This window comes from Chiloscyllium plagiosum, unplaced genomic scaffold (genome assembly GCF_037043375.1).
Source record: "Chiloscyllium plagiosum isolate Xiang-an unplaced genomic scaffold, Cpla_swu_hap1 HiC_scaffold_50, whole genome shotgun sequence".
NCBI lineage: Eukaryota > Metazoa > Chordata > Chondrichthyes > Orectolobiformes > Hemiscylliidae > Chiloscyllium > Chiloscyllium plagiosum.
The window spans coordinates 50678923-50693930 of NW_028270188.1; the positions used below are offsets into that span (position 1 = coordinate 50678923).

General features: G+C 56.1%; 1 protein-coding gene across 3 annotated transcripts in view; it reads right to left on the reverse strand.

Moving 5' to 3' along the window:
• LOC122542058 (brevican core protein-like) overlaps window positions 1-15008 on the reverse strand; it is a 111099-nt gene that overhangs the window by 47283 nt on the left and 48808 nt on the right. The gene's annotated exons all lie outside the window — the stretch shown is intronic.

Consider the following 15008-nt stretch of genomic DNA (forward strand, 5'->3'; position numbering starts at 1 on the left):
TTTCTCCCTTGATCCTCAAGAACCTAGCTATCTCCGTCTTAAATACACTCAATGACCAGGCCTCCACAGCCTTCTGTGGCAGTGAATTCCATAGATTCCCCATTCTCTGGCAATTGGTATGCTTTCCTTTATTGGTCAGAGTATTGAGTACAGGAGTTGGGAGGTCATGTTGCGGCTGTACAGGACATTGGTGAGGCCACTGTTGGAATATTGCATGCAATTCTGGTCTATTTCCTATGGGAAGGATGTGAAACTTGCAAGGGTTCAGAAAAGATTTACAAGGATGTTGCCAGGGTTGGAGGATTTGAGTTACAGGGAGGGGCTGAACAGGCTGGGACCATTTTCCCTGGAGTGTCGGAGGCTGAGGGGTGACCTTATAGAGGTTTATAAAATCATTAGGGGGAAGAATATGGTGAATAGACAAGGTCTTTTTCCCTGGGGTGAGTCCAGAAATAGAGGGCATAGGTTCAGGGTGAGAGGGGAAAGATTTAAAAGGGACGTAAGGGGCAGCTTTTTCACACAGAGGGTGGTGCGTGTGTGGAATGAGGTGCCAGAGGAAGTGGTGGAGGCTGGTACAATGACAACGTTTAAATGGGTATATGAATAGAAAGGGTTTGGAGGGATATGGGCCAAACGCTGGCAAATGGGACTAGATTGGGTTGGGATATCTGGTCGGCATGGATGGGTTGGACCGAAGGGTCTGTTTCCGTGCTGTACATCTCTATGACTCTGGCTGAAGAAGTTTCTCCTTATCTCCGTTCTAAAAGCTCTTCCCTTTACCCTGAGGCTGTGCCCTTGGATCCTCATCTCTCCTACCAATGGAAACATCTTTCCAACATCCATTCTGTCCAGGCCACTCAGTATCTGTAAGTTTCAATTAGATTCCCCCTCATCCTTCTCAACCCAATCGAGTATAGACCCAGAGTCCTCAAATGTTAAGCTTTTCATTCCTGGGACCATTCTTGTGAACCTTCTCTGAACATGCTCCAAGGTCAGTACATCCTTCCTGAGATATGGGACCCAAAACTGTGCACAATACTCCAAATGTGGGGTGTACTCCACCTGGTCCAGGTAATTTATCTGCCTTGAGGCCATTCAGTTTTTCTAACACCTTCTCCTTGGTGATGGCCACCAGACTCAACTCTGCCCCTCATTCTCTTGAATTTTTGGGATGTTACTCCTGTCTTCCACTGTGAAGATTGACGCCAAGTAATTATTCAGCTCCTCAGCCATTTCCTTGCTCCACACTCCAGCATTATTTACCAGTGGCTCAGTGTCTCTCTTTTGCCCTTTATATGACTAAAGAAACTCTTGCAGTCTTCCCCTATATTACTGGCTAGCTTACCCTCACATTGAAATTTCCCCCTCCTTATCTCTTTTGTTGTTGCTCTCGGTTGGTGTTTGTAAGCTTCCTAATGCTCTGGTTTCCCACCGTCCTTCGACATAATATATGCTTTCTCTTTCGCTTTAACGCTGTCCCTAACTTCTCTAGGCAGCCACGGTTGCCTCATCCTCCCTCCACCATGCTTCTTTGTCCTCAGGAGCTGAAGACATGGAGCAGATGTGGGCCATTCAGCCCGTCACTCCACTCCACCATTCAATGAGGTCAAGGTTGATCTGATCAACCCCCACTTCCCTGCCACGTCCCCATAACCCCCTAAATCAGCTTGCATGTGACTCCAGACCGCCCAACGATGGTCTCACTGAAAGTGGCTCAAGCCAGTCACTCCCTCCATTCGCGCATTCTTTCCTTCCTGGACACCTCAGAAAATCTGAGTTGTTGCATTTACGGAGCAGGTTTTGTTGGTGACCAATTAAAGATAGTCAGGGAAAGCTGAGGAGAAATAATCCATGAGGGTCAAAATAGGGGATGTTACGGAAAGGCACAAGGTCAAACAGGTTGTTTTGAAGATCTTAAAGAAGAGGGAGAGAGATGTGTAGAGGTTTATGGAAGAAATTTCTGAGCTCAGGGCCCCATAGAGTTAAAGGCATGGTCACCAGTGGTGGAATGATGGGAATTGGTAATGCTTGAGCAGTGGGATTACATGAGCAGGGAGATATCGGAGGTTCATAGAAGGTGACAGAGATACGGAGGGAAGTAGGGGCTGGAGGAGGTGACAGAGATAAGGAGGGGTTGTAGGGGACTGGAGGGAGTGACAGAGATAGGGAGAGGGTGTAGAGGGCTGGAGGGAGTGACAGAGATAGTGAGGTGGTGTAGAGGCTGGAGGGGGTTACAGAGATAGGGAGGGGTGTAGGGGCTGGAGGGAGTGACAGAGATAGTGAGGGGGTGTAGAGGCTGGAGGGGGTGACAGATAGGGATGGGGTGTAGGGGGCTGGAGGGGGTAATAGAGATGGGGACGGGGTGTAGGGGCTGGAGGGGGTGACAGAAATAGGGAGGGTGCATAGGGGCTGGAGGGAGTGATAGGGATGGGGTGTAGGGGCTGGAGGGGGTGATAGAGATAGGGAGGGGGTGTAGGGGATGGAGGGGGTGACAGATAGGGAGGGGGTGTAGGGGATGGAGGAGGGTGACAGAGATAGGAAGGGGGTGTAGGGGGCTGGAGGAGGTGACAGAGATAGGGAGGGGGTGTAGGGGCTGGAGGGGGTGATAGAGATAGGGAGGGGGTGTAGGGGATGGAGGGGGTGACAGATAGGGAGGGGATGTAGGGGCTGGAGGGGGGTGATAGAGATAGGGAGGGGGTGTAGGGGATGGAGGGGGTGACAGATAGGGAGGGGGTGTAGGGGATGGAGGAGGTGACAGAGATAGGGAGAGGATGGAGGGGGTGACAGAGATAGGGAGGGGTGTAGGGGCTGGAGCGGGTGACAGAGGTAGGGATAGGAAGAGGTCCTCTTGTAGGACCTGGAGTCATAGTCTTATCCAGCACTGAGACAGACCCTTCAGCCCATCCAGTCCATGCCAACCATAATTCCAAACTAAACCAGTCCTACCTGTCTGTCCCTGCCCACATCCCTGCAAACCTTTCCGACTCATGTCCTTATCCAAATGTCTTTTAAACATCGTAACTGTCCCCACACCCATCCCTTCCTCAGAAAGTTTATTCCACCATCTGTATGAAAAGAATTGCCCCTTCTGTCCTTTTTAAATCTTTCACCTCTCACCTTCTGCCCCTTGGTCTTGAAATTCCCCACCCTGGGGAAAAGACACTCGCCATTAAACCTATCTTTACCTGTCATGTTAACCTCTACAGAGCTAACCCCTATCTCTAGTCCTGTGAAACCATCTTCTCACAGGGCAATTCAGGGCAGGTCATAAATCCTCCCCTTGACATTGACAGTCCGGTCCAGTGAATGGACAATTGTTTTGTAAAATAATTCCTCGCATAGCCTGTGGAGGGCAATTCCTGTTCCCATCGCCTTCATCTCTCCACTTCTCTCCCTGGGCTCCAGCCAATTCCCTTGGAGCGTTGAGAATTTCCAAGGTCCAGCTCTGGGGGCCAAATCTGACCATCTTCAAAAAAAGCAGCACAATGGAGCCTGTGTGTTTGTATTCACCTCACAACTCCTGCAAAGGCACTTTTTATTCCTGGTGAAAAGGCCATAGGAGACTTCCTTCATTCGAATAACAGAAAAACGTATTTCAGTAGCAGAAAGGAAAGAATCACTGCCTTGGATTCTGTCCAATGATTGATGGTTACTGCATCAGAAAACCTTTCTGATTGCAGAGCTGGATTCTCTCTCTCTCTCTCTCTCTCTGCCTGGGACTGTCTTTTATCCCTTAAAAAGATCATGGCTGTCCAGCAACAGTTTGGAATCATTTCCTTTCACTCTCCGACAGCCCGTGAGGAGGGGGGAGTGAGAGGAGGGTGGAGGAAAGGGAGTGAGAGGAGGGGGACTGAGAGGAGGAGGGAGTGAGAGGAGGAGAGAGTGAGAGGAGGAGAGAGTGAGAGGAGGGGGAGCGACAGGAGGGGGAGCGAGAGGAGGGGGAGTGAAAGGAGGAGGGAGTGAGAGGAGGGGGAGTGAGAGGAGGGGGAGCGAGAGGAGGGGGAGCGAGAGGAGGGGAAGCAAGAGGAGGGGGAGTGAGAGGAGGGGGAGTGAGAGGAGGAGGGAGTGAGAGGAGGGGGAGTGAGAGGAGGAGGGAGTGAGGAGGGGGAGTGAGAGGAGGGGGAGTGAGGAGGAGGGAGTGAGGAGGAGGGAGTGAGAGGAGGGGGAGTGAGAGGAGGAGGGAGTGAGAGGAGGGGGAGTGAGGAGGGGGAGTGAGAGGAAGGGGGAGCGAGAGGAGGGGAGTGAGGGGTGGTGGGAGTGAGAGGAGGGGCGAGTGAGAGGAGGCGGGAGCGAGAGGAGGCGGGAGCGAGAGGTGGGGTTCGAGAGGACGGGGGCGTGAGAGGAGAGGGCAGCGAGAGGAACATAGAACATAGAACAATACAGCACAGAACAGGCCCTTCGGCCCACGATGTTGTGCCGAACATTTGTCCTAGCTTAAGCACCCATCCATGTACCTATCCAATTGCCGCTTAAAGGTCACCAATGATTCTGACTCTGCCACTCCCACAGGCAGCGCATTCCATGCGGCCACCACTCTCTGGGTAAAGAACCTACCCCTGACATCCCCCCTATACCTTCCACCCTTCACCTTAAATTTATGTCCCCTTGTAACACTCTGGGGAAAATGTCTCTGACTGTCTACTCTATCTATTCCCCTGATCATCTTATAAACCTCTATCAAGTCACCCCTCATCCTTCGCCTTTCCAATGAGAAAAGGCCTAGCACTCTCAACGTATCCTCGTACGACCTATTCTCCATTCCAGGCAACATCCTGGTAAATCTCCTCTGCACCCTCTCCAAAGCTTCCACATCTTTCCTAAAGTGAGGCGACCAGAACTGCACACAGTACTCCAAATGTGGCCTTACCAAGGTCCTATACAGCTGCAACATCACCTCACGACTCTTGAATTCAATCCCTCTGCTAATGAACGCTAATACACCATAGGCCTTCTTACAAGCTCTATCCACCTGAGTGGTAACTTTCAAAGATCTATGAACATAGACCCCAAGATCCCTCTGCTCCTCCACCTTATTAAGTACCCTACTGTTAACCCTGTATTCCGTATTCTTATTTGTCCTTCCAAAATGGACAACCTCACACTTGACAGGGTTGAACTCCATCTGCCACTCCTCAGCCTAGCTCTGCCATCATATCTAAGTCCCTTTGCAGCCAACAACAGCCCTCCTCACTATCCACAACTCCACCAATCTTCGTATCGTCTGCAAATTTACTGACCCACCCTTCGACTCCCTCTTCCAAGTCATTAATAAAAATTACAAACAGCAGAGGACCCAGAACTGATCCCTGCGGAACTCCACTTGTAACTGGGCTCCAGGCTGAATATTTACCATCTACCACCACTCTCTGACTTGGACCGGTTAGCCAGTTCTCTATCCAACTGGCCAAACTTCCCACTTTCCTATGCCTCCTGACTTTCTGCATAAGCCTACCATGGGGAACCTTATCAAATCTGAAACTTTATTGCTGGAACAGCACAGCAGGTCAGGCAGCATCTAGGGAACAGAAGATTCGACGTTTCGGGCACATGCCCTTCTTCAGGAATTTATAGAGAGAGGCAGAGAGCTTCTTCAAGGAAGGCATCCTTGTAAGAGGATTCGCAGTAGGTTGAAGAAGGGCATGTGCCCGAAACGTCGAATCTTCTGTTCCCTAGATGCTGCCTGACCTGCTGTGCTGTTCCAGCAATAAAGTTTCAGCTTTGATCTCCAGCGTCTGCAGACCTCACTTTCTCCTCGAACCTTATCAAATGCCTTACTAAAATCCATGTACACTACATCTACTGCTCTACCCTCATCCACATGCTTGGTCACCTCCTCAAAGAATTCAATAAGACTTGTAAGGCAAGACCTACCCTTCACAAATCCGTGCTGGCTGTCCCTAATCAAGCAGTGTCTTTCCAGATATTCATAAATCCTATCCCTCAGTACCCTTTCCATTACTTTGCCTACCACCGATGTAAGACTAACTGGCCTGTAATTCCCGGGGTTATCCCTATTCCCTTTTTTGAACAGGGGCACAACATTCGCCACTCTCCAGTCCCCTGGCACCACCCCCATTGACAGTGAAGACGAAAAGATCATTGCCAACAATTCTGTAATTTCCTCTCTTGCTTCCCACATAATCCTAGGATACATCCCGTCAGGCCGGGGGGACTTATCTATCCTCAAGTTTTTCAAAATGCCCAACACATCTTCCTTCCTAACAAGTATCTCCTCTAGCTTACTCTCCTCTTCAACAATACGGTCCCTCTCGTTTGTAAATACTGAAGAAAAGTACTCATTCAAGACCTCTCCTATCTCTTCCGACTCAATACACAGTCTCCCATTACTGTCCTTGATCGGACCTACTATCGTTCTCGTCATTCTCATGTTTCTCACATACGCATAAAAGGCCTTGGAGTTATCCTTGATCCTAACCGCCAAAGATTTTTCATGCCCTCTCTTAGCTCTCCTAATCCCTTTCTTCAGCTCCCTTCTGGCTATCCTGTATCCCTCCAATGCTCTGTCTGAACCTTGTTTCCTCAACGTTATGTAAGCCTCCTACTTCCTCCTTACAAGACATTCAACCTCCCTCATCAACCAAGGTTCCCCCACACGACCATGTCTTTTCTGCCTGACAGGTACATACATATCAAGGACACGTCGTATCTGTTCCTTGAAAAAGTTCCACATTTCAACGACATCCTTCCCTGACAGTCTATGCTCCCAATTTATGTTCCTCAGATCCTGTCTTGCAGCATCGTATTTACCCTTCCCCCAATTGTAAAACCTGCCCTGTTGCACGCACCTATCTCTCTCCATAACCAAGGTGAAAGTCACAGAATTATGGTCACCATCACCAAAATGTTCACCCACTAACAAGCCCATCACTTGTCCCGGTTTGTTACCAAGTACCAAATCCAATAAGGCCTCCCCTCTGGTCGGACAATCTACATACTGAGTGAGAAAAGCTTCCTGGACACACTGCACAAACACCACCCCGTCCAACCAACTTGATCTAAAGAGCTTCCAAACAATATTTGGGAAGTTGAAATCGCCCATGACTACTACCCTGTGGCTTCTGCACCTTTCCAAAATCTGTTTCCCAAGGAGGGGGGAGTGAGAGGAGGGGGAGTGAGAGGAGGGGGAGTGAGAGGATGGGAGCGAGAGGAGGGGGAGTGTGAGGAGGGGGAGTGAGAGGAGGGGGAATGTGAGGAGGGGGAGTGTGTGGAGGGGGAGCGAGAGGACGGGGGAGTGCAAGGAGGGCGAGTGAGAGGAGGGGGTGTGTGAGGAGGAGGGAGTGAGAGGAGGGGGTGTGTGAGGAGGAGGGAGTGAGAGGAGGGGGTGTGTGAGGATGGGGTGTCTGAGGAGGGGGAATGAGAGGAGGGGGAGTGAGAAGAGGGGGAGTGAGAGGAGGGGGTGTGTGAGGAGGAGGGAGTGAGAGGAGGGGATGTGTGAGGAAGGGGTGTGTGAGGATGGGGTGTCTGAGGAGGGGGAATGAGAGGAGGGGGAGTGAGAAGAGGGGGAGTGAGAGGAGGGTGTGTGTGAGGAGGAGGGAGTGAGAGGAGGAGGTGTGTGAGGATGGGGTGTCTGAGGAGGGGGAATGAGAGGAGGGGGAGTGAGAAGAGGGAGTGAGAGGACGGGGGAGTGAGAGGACGGGGGAGTGGGAGGAGGGGGAGTGTGAGGAGGGGGAGTGAGAGGAGGGGAGATTGAGAGGAGGGGAGATTAAGAGGAGGGGAGATTGAGAGGAGGGGAAACGTGAGGAGGAGGAGGGAGAGGAGGGGGATCGAGAGGAGGGGAGTGAGTGGAGGGGGAGGAGGTGGAGCGAGAGGAGGGGTGCAAGAGGAGGGGGAGCGAGAGGAGGGGGTTGCGAGGAGGGGGGTGTGAGGACGTGGATCGAGAGGTGGGGCAGCGAGAGGAGGGGGAGTGTGAGGAGGGGGAGTGTGAGGAGGGGGAGTGAGAGAAGGGGAGCGAGAGGAGGGGGAGTGTGAGGAGGGGGAGTGAGAGAAGGGGAGCGAGAGGAGGGGGAGTGTGAGGAGGGGGAGTGTGAGGAGGGGGTGCAAGAGGAGGGGGAGTGTGAGGAGGGGAGTGAGAGGAGGGGGAGTGAGAGGAGGGGGAGTGAGAGGAGGGGGAGTGTGAGGAGGGGGAGTGAGAGGAGGTTGGAACGAGTGGAGGGGAGTGAGAGGAGGGGGAGTGTGAGCAGGAGGGGTGTGAGGAGGGACACCGAGAGGAGGGGCAGAGAGAGGAGGTGGAATGTGTGGAGGGGGAGCAAGAGGAGGGACAGTGTGAGGAGGGGGAGCGAGAGGAGGGGGAGTGAGAGGACGGGGAGTGAGAGGAGGGGGAGTGTGTGGAGGGGGAGTCAGAGGAGGGGAGCGGGAGGAGGGGGTGTGTGAGAAGGGGGAGTGTGAGGAGGGGGAGCGAGAGGAGGGGGAGTGTGAGGAGGGGGTGTGTGAGGAGGGGGAGTGAGAGGAGGGGAGCGGGAGGAGGGAGTGTGTGAGGAGGGGGAGTGTGAGGAGGGGGAGCGAGAGGAGGGGGAGCGAGAGGAGGGGGTGTGTGAGGAGGGGGAGTGAGAAGAGGGGGAGTGAGAGGAGGGGGAGTGAGAGGATGGGGAATGAGAGGAGGGGAGCGAGAGGAGGGGGTGTGTGAGGAGGGGGAGTGAGAAGAGGGGGAGTGAGAGGACGGGGGAGTGCGAGGAGGGGGAGTGAGAGGAGGGGGTGTGTGAGGAGGGGGAGTGAGAGGATGGGGAATGAGAGGAGGGGGAGTGAGAGGAGGGGGAATGTGAGGAGGGGGAGTATGTGGAGGGAGAGCGAGAGGACAGGGGAGTGCGAGGAGGGGGGAGTGAGAGGAGGGGGAGTGTGAGGAGGGGAGTGAGAGGAGGGGAGATTGAGAGGAGGGGAGATTAAGAGGAGGGGAAACGTGAGGTGGGGGATCGAGAGGAGGGGGGTGAGTGGAGGGGGAGGAGGTGGAGCGAGAGGAGGGGTGCAAGAGGAGGGGGAGCGAGAGGAGGGGGGTTGTGAGGAGTGGGGTGTGAGGACGTGGATCGAGAGGTGGGGCAGCGAGAGGAGGGGGAGTGTGAGGAGGGGGAGTGTGAGGAGGGGGAGTGAGAGAAGGGGAGCGAGAGGAGGGGGAGTGTGAGGAGGGGAGTGTGAGGAGGGGAGTGAGAGGAGGTGGAACGAGTGGAGGGGAGCGAGAGGAGGGGGAGTGTGAGCAGGGGGGGTGTGAGGAGGGGCACCGCGAGGAGGGGCAGCGAGAGGAGGTGGAATGTGTGGAGGGGGAGCGAGAGGAGGGACAGTGTGAGGAGGGGGAGCAAGAGGAGGGGAAGTGAGAGGACGGGGAGTGAGAGGAGGGGGAGTGTGTGGAGGGGGAGTCGGTGAAGGGGAGCGGGAGGAGGGGGTGTGTGAGGAGGGGGAGTGTGAGGAGGGGGAGTGTGAGGAGGGGGAGCGAGAGGAGGGGAGCGGGAGGAGGGGGTGTGTGAGGAGGGGGAGCATGAGGAGGGGGAGCGAGAGGGGGTGTCTGTGAGGAGGGGGAGTGTGAGGAGGGGAGTGTGAGGAGGGGGAACGAGAGGAGGGGGAGCGAGAGGAGGGGGAGCGAGAGGAGGGGGAGTGTGAGGATGGGAGTGAGAGGAGTGGGAGTGTGAGGAGGGGGAGTGTGAGGAGGGGGAGTGTGAGGAGGGGGAGCGAGAGGAGGGGCAGTGTGAGGAGGGGGAGTGTGATGAGGGGGAGCGAGAGGAGGGGGAGTGAGAGGAGGGGGAGTGTGAGCAGGGGGAGTGTGAGCAGGGGGAGTGAGAGGAGGGGGAGTGTGTGGAGGGGGAGCGAGAGGAGGGGGAGTGACAGGAGGGGAGCGAGAGGAGGGGGAGTGGGAGGAGGGGAGCGAGAGGAGGGGGAGTGAGAGGAGGGGGAATGAAAGGAGGGGGAATGAGAGGAGGGGGAATGTGAGGAAAGGGAATGAGGAGGGGCAATGAGAGAAGAGGAGGGGAGTGTGAGGGGGGAGTGAGAGGAGAGGGAGTGAGAGGACGGGGAGTGCGAGGAGGGGAGCGAGAGGAGAGGGCATGTGTGGTGGGGGAGTGAGAGAAGTGAAGGTGAGGAGGGGGGACACAAGGAGTGAGAGGAAGAGGTGGGGTGAGACAGTTCTAAGGCAGAGATCGGGAGGGAAAGACATGGGATAGGGTTAGAGAGCAAATGGGAGCATGGGTCAACGGGAGGAGGTCGAAGGTGAAAGGGGTCATCTAGAGAGTTGTAAACGGGAGGGCAAGAGACAGGGACGGGGAGAGACGGTGCAGGACAAGAGGAGACAGCACAGAGGTGACAAGAGGGAAAGTGTGGGGGTGGGCTGAGAGGGGACTTTCAATACAGCTATGAATTCTGGGACACCAAAACCTCCATTGCCGATGATTAAAATAATGGGAAGAGACTGACCTTCAAACCTGGAACATTTAGAATAGATGAGAGAAAGTACTGAAAGATTGCCATACTGTTGAAGGGTCAGTGCTGAGAGAGTAGGCACTGTCGGAGGCTCAGTGCTGAGGGAGCGGCGCACTGTTGAAGGGTCAGTGCTGAGGGAGGGGCACTGTTGGAGGGTCAGTGCTGAGGGAGAGGGCACTGTCGGAGAGTCAGTGCTGAGGGAGCAGGCACTGTCAGGTGGTCAGCGTTGAGGAAGCGGGCACTGTTGGAGGGTCAGTGCTGACAGAGCGGGCACTGTGGAAGGGTCAGTGCTGAGGGAGTGGGCACTGTCGGAGTGTCAGTGTTGAGGGAGGGGTCACTGTCGGAGGGTCAGCGCTGAGGGAGCAGGCACTGTCAGAGGGTCAGTGCTGAGGGAGCAGGCGCTGTTGAAGGGTCAGTGCCGACGGAGCGGGCAATATGGAAGGATCAGTGCTGAGGGAGCAGGCACAGTCGGACGGTCAGTGCTGAGGGAGCAGGCATTCTCAGAGGGTCAACGCTGAGGAAGCAGGCACTGTTGGAGGGTCAGTGCAGAGGGTGCGGGCACTGTCGGACAGTCAGTGCTGAGGGAGGCACTGTCGGAGGGTCAGTGTTGAGGGAGGGGTCATTGTCGGAAGGTCAGTATTGAGGGAGGGGGTCATTGTCGGAGGGTCACTGCTGAGGGAGTGGGCACTGTCAGAGGGTCAGTGTTGAGGGAGCAGGCACTGTCAGAGGGTCAGTGCTGAGGGAGTGGGCACTGTCAGAGAGTCAGCACTGAGGGAGTGCTGCACTGTTGGAGGGTCAGTTTGAGGGAGCGTGTATTGTTGGAGGGTCAGTGCTGAGGGAGTGGGCACTGTCGGAGGGTCAGTGCTGAGGGAGTGGCCACTGTCGGAGGGTCAGTGCTGAGGGAGCGGGCACTGTTGGAGGGTCAGTGTTGAGGGAGTGGGCACTGTCGGAGGGTCAGTGCTGAGGCAGCAGACACTTTCGGAGGGTCAGTGCTGAGGGAGTGGGCACTGTTGGAGTGTCAGTGCTGAGGGAGCGGCGCACTGTTGAAGGGTCAGTGCTGAGGGAGGGGCACTGTTGGAGGGTCAGTGCTGAGGGAGAGGGCACTGTCGGAGAGTCAGTGCTGAGGGAGTAGGCACTTTCAGAGGGTCAGTGTTGAGAGAGTGGGCATTGTCAGAGGGTCAGCGCTGAGGGAGTGGGCACTGTTGGAGGGGTCAGCGTTGAGGGAGCGCCGCACTGTCTAAAGGTCAGTGCTGAGGGAGCAGGCACTGTTGGAGGGTCATTGTTGAGGGTGCGGTCATTGTCGGAGGGTCATTGTTGAGGGAGCAGGCACTGTCGGAGGGTCATTGTTGAGGGAGCGGTCATTGTCGGAGGGTTATTGTTGAGGGAGCAGACACTGTCGGAGGGTCATTGTTGAGGGAGCGGTCATTGTCGGAGGGTCATTGTTGAGGGAGCAGGCACTGTCGGAGGGTAGTGTTGAGGGAGTGGTCATTGTCGGAGGGTCATTGTTGAGGGAGCAGGCACTGTCGGAGGGTAGTGTTGAGGGAGTGGTCATTGTCGGAGGGTCATTGTTGAGGGAGCAGGCACTGTCGGAGGGTATTGTTGAGGGTGTGGTCATTGTCGGAGGGTCATTGTTGAGGGAGCAGGCACTGTTGGAGGGGTCAGCACTGAGGGAGCAGTGATTGTCAGAAGGTCAGTGTTGAGAGAATGGGCATTGTCGGAGGGTCAGTGCTGTGGGAGTGGGCACAGTTGGAGGGGTCAGCACTGAGGGAGCATCGCACTAACCGAGGGTCAGTGCTGAGGGAACGGGCACTGTCGGAGTGTCAGTGCTGAGGGAGTGGGCATTGACAGAGGGTCAGTGCTGAGGGAGCAGGCACTGTCGGAGAGTAAGTGTTGAGAGAGCGGGTACTGTTGTTGGGTGAGTGCTGAGGTAGTGGGCACTGTCGGAGGGTCAGTGCTGAGGGAGTGGGCACTGTCGGAGGGTCAGTGCTGAGGGAGTGGGCACTGTCGGAGGGTCAGTGCTGAGGGAGTGGGCACTATTGAACGGTCAGTGTTGAGGGATCAGGCACTGTCAGAGGGTCAGTGCTGAGGGAGTGGGCACTATCGAACGGTCAGTGTTGAGGGAGCAGGCGCTGTCGGAGGGTCAGTGTTGAGGGAGCAGTCTTTGTTGGAGGGTCAGTAGTGGGCACTTTCAGATGGTCAGTGTTGAGGGAGCAGGCATTGTCAGTGGGTCAGTGTTGAGAGAGTGGGCATTGTAGAGGGTCAGCGCTGAGGGAGAGGGCAGTGTTGGATGGGTCAGCGTTGAGGGAGCGCCGCACTGTCGGAGGGTCAGTGCTGAGGGAGTGGGCATTGTCAGAGGGTCAGTGTTGAGAGAGTGGGCATTGTAGAGGGTCAGCGCTGAGGGAGAGGGCACTGTTGGAAGGGTCAGCGTTGAGGGAGCGCCGCACTGTCGGAGGGTCAGTGCTGAGGGAGAGGGCACTGTCGGAGGGTCAGTGCTGAGGGAGTGGGCATTGTCAGAGGGTCAGTGCTGAGGGAGCAGGCACTGTCGGAGAGTCAGTGTTGAGGGAGCGGGCACTGTCGTTGGGTCAGTGCTGAGGGAGTGGGCACTGTCGGAGGGTCGGTGTTGAGGGAGGGGTCATTGTTGGAGGGTCAGTGCTGAGGCAGCGAGCACTGTTGGAGAGTCAGTGCTGAGGGAGCAGACACTGTCGGAGGGTCAGTGCTGAGGGAGTGAGCACTGTTGGAGAGTCAGCGCTGAGGGAGCAGACACTGTCGGAGGGTCAGTGCTGAGGGAGTGAGCACTGTCAGAGGGTCAGTGCTGAGGGAGCGAGCACTGTTGGAGGCTCAGCGCTTAGGGAGCAGGCATTGTCGGTGGGTCAGTTCTGAGGGAGCGGGCACTGTTGGAGGGTCAGCGCTGAGGGAGCGGGCAATGTCGGAGAGTCAGTGTTGAGGGAGCGGGCACTGTTGGGTCAGTGCTGATGGAGTGGGCACAGTCAGAGGGTCAGTGCTGAGGGAGTGGGCACTGTCAGAGATTCAGTGCGGAGGGAGTGGGCACTGTCGGAGAGTCGGTGTTGAGGGAGGGGTCATTGTCGGAGGGTCAGTGCTGAGGGAGCAGGCACTGTAAAAGCATCAGTGATGAGGCAGCGAGCACTATTGGAAGGTCAGCGCTGAGGGAGCAGGCACTGTAGGAGGGTCAGTTCTGAGGGAATGCCGCACTCTCGGAGGGTCAGGATGAGGGAGTGAGCACTGTCAGAGGTTCAGCATTGAGGAAGCGAGCACTGTTGGAGGGTCAGCGCTGAGGGAGCAGGCACTGTAGGAGGGTCAGTGTTGAGGGAACAGGCACTGTCAGAGGGTCAGCGCTGAGGCAGCAGGCACTATCGGAGGGCCAGTGTTGAGAGAGTGGGCATTGTCGGATGGTCAGTGCGGAGGGAGCGGGCACTGTCGGAGGGTCATTGTTGAGGGAACGGGCATTGTCGGAGGGTCAGCACTGAGGAAGTGGGCACTGTTGGAGGGTCAGTGTTGAGAGAGTGGGCATTGTCGGACGGTCAGCGCTGAGGGAGTGGGCACTGTTGGAGGGGTCAGCATTGAGGGAGCGCCGCACTGTCTGAAGGTCAGTGCTGACGGAGCGGGCACAGAGGGTATTGTTGAGGGAGCGGTCATTGTCGGAGGGTTATTGTTGAGGGGGCAGGCACTGTTGGAGGGGTCAGCGCTGAGGGAGTGGGCATTGTCAGAGGGTCAGTGCTGAGGGAGCGGGCACTGTTGTTGCATCACGGGCGGCACGGTGGCAGTGTTTAGCACTGCTGCCTCACAGCGCCAGAGACCCGGGTTCAATTCCCGCCTCAGGCGACTGACTGTGTGGAGTTTGCACATTCTCCCCGTGTCTGCGTGGGTTTCCTCCGGGTGCTCCGGTTTCCTCCCACAGTCCAAAGATGTGCAGGTCAGGTGAATTGGCCATGCTAAATTGCCCGTTGTGTTAGGTTAGGGGTATATGGGTGGGTTGCGCGTTGGCGGGGCGGTGTGGACTTGTTGGGCTGAAGGGCCTGTTTCCACACTGTAAGTAATCTAATCTAATCTAATCAGCGCTGAGGGAGTGGGCACTGTCAGAGGTTCAGTGCTGAGGGAGTGGGCACTGTCAGAGGGTCGGTGTTGAGGGAGGGGTCATTGTTGGAGGGTCAGTGCTGAGGGAGCGGGCACTGTCGGAGGGTTAATGCTGAGGGAGTGGGCACTGTCGGAGGGTCGGTGTTGAGGGAGGGCACATTGTTGGAGGGTCAGTGCTGAGGCAGCGAGCACTGTTGGAGGGTCAGCGCTGAGGGAGCAGACGCTGTTGGACAGTCAGTTCTGAGGGAATGCCACACTGTTGGAGGGTCAGTGCTGAGGGAGTGGGCACTGTCTGAGGGGTCAGTGCTGAGGGAGCAGGCACTGTCAGAGGGTCAGTGCTGAGGGAGCAGGCATTGTCAGAGGGTCAGTGCTGAGGGAGTAGGCACTGTCAGAGGGTCAGTGCTGAGGGAGTGGGCACTGTCAGAGGGTCAGCGCTGAGGGATCGGGCACTGTCAGAGGGTCAGCGCTGAGGGAGCAGGCATTGTCAGAGGGTCAGT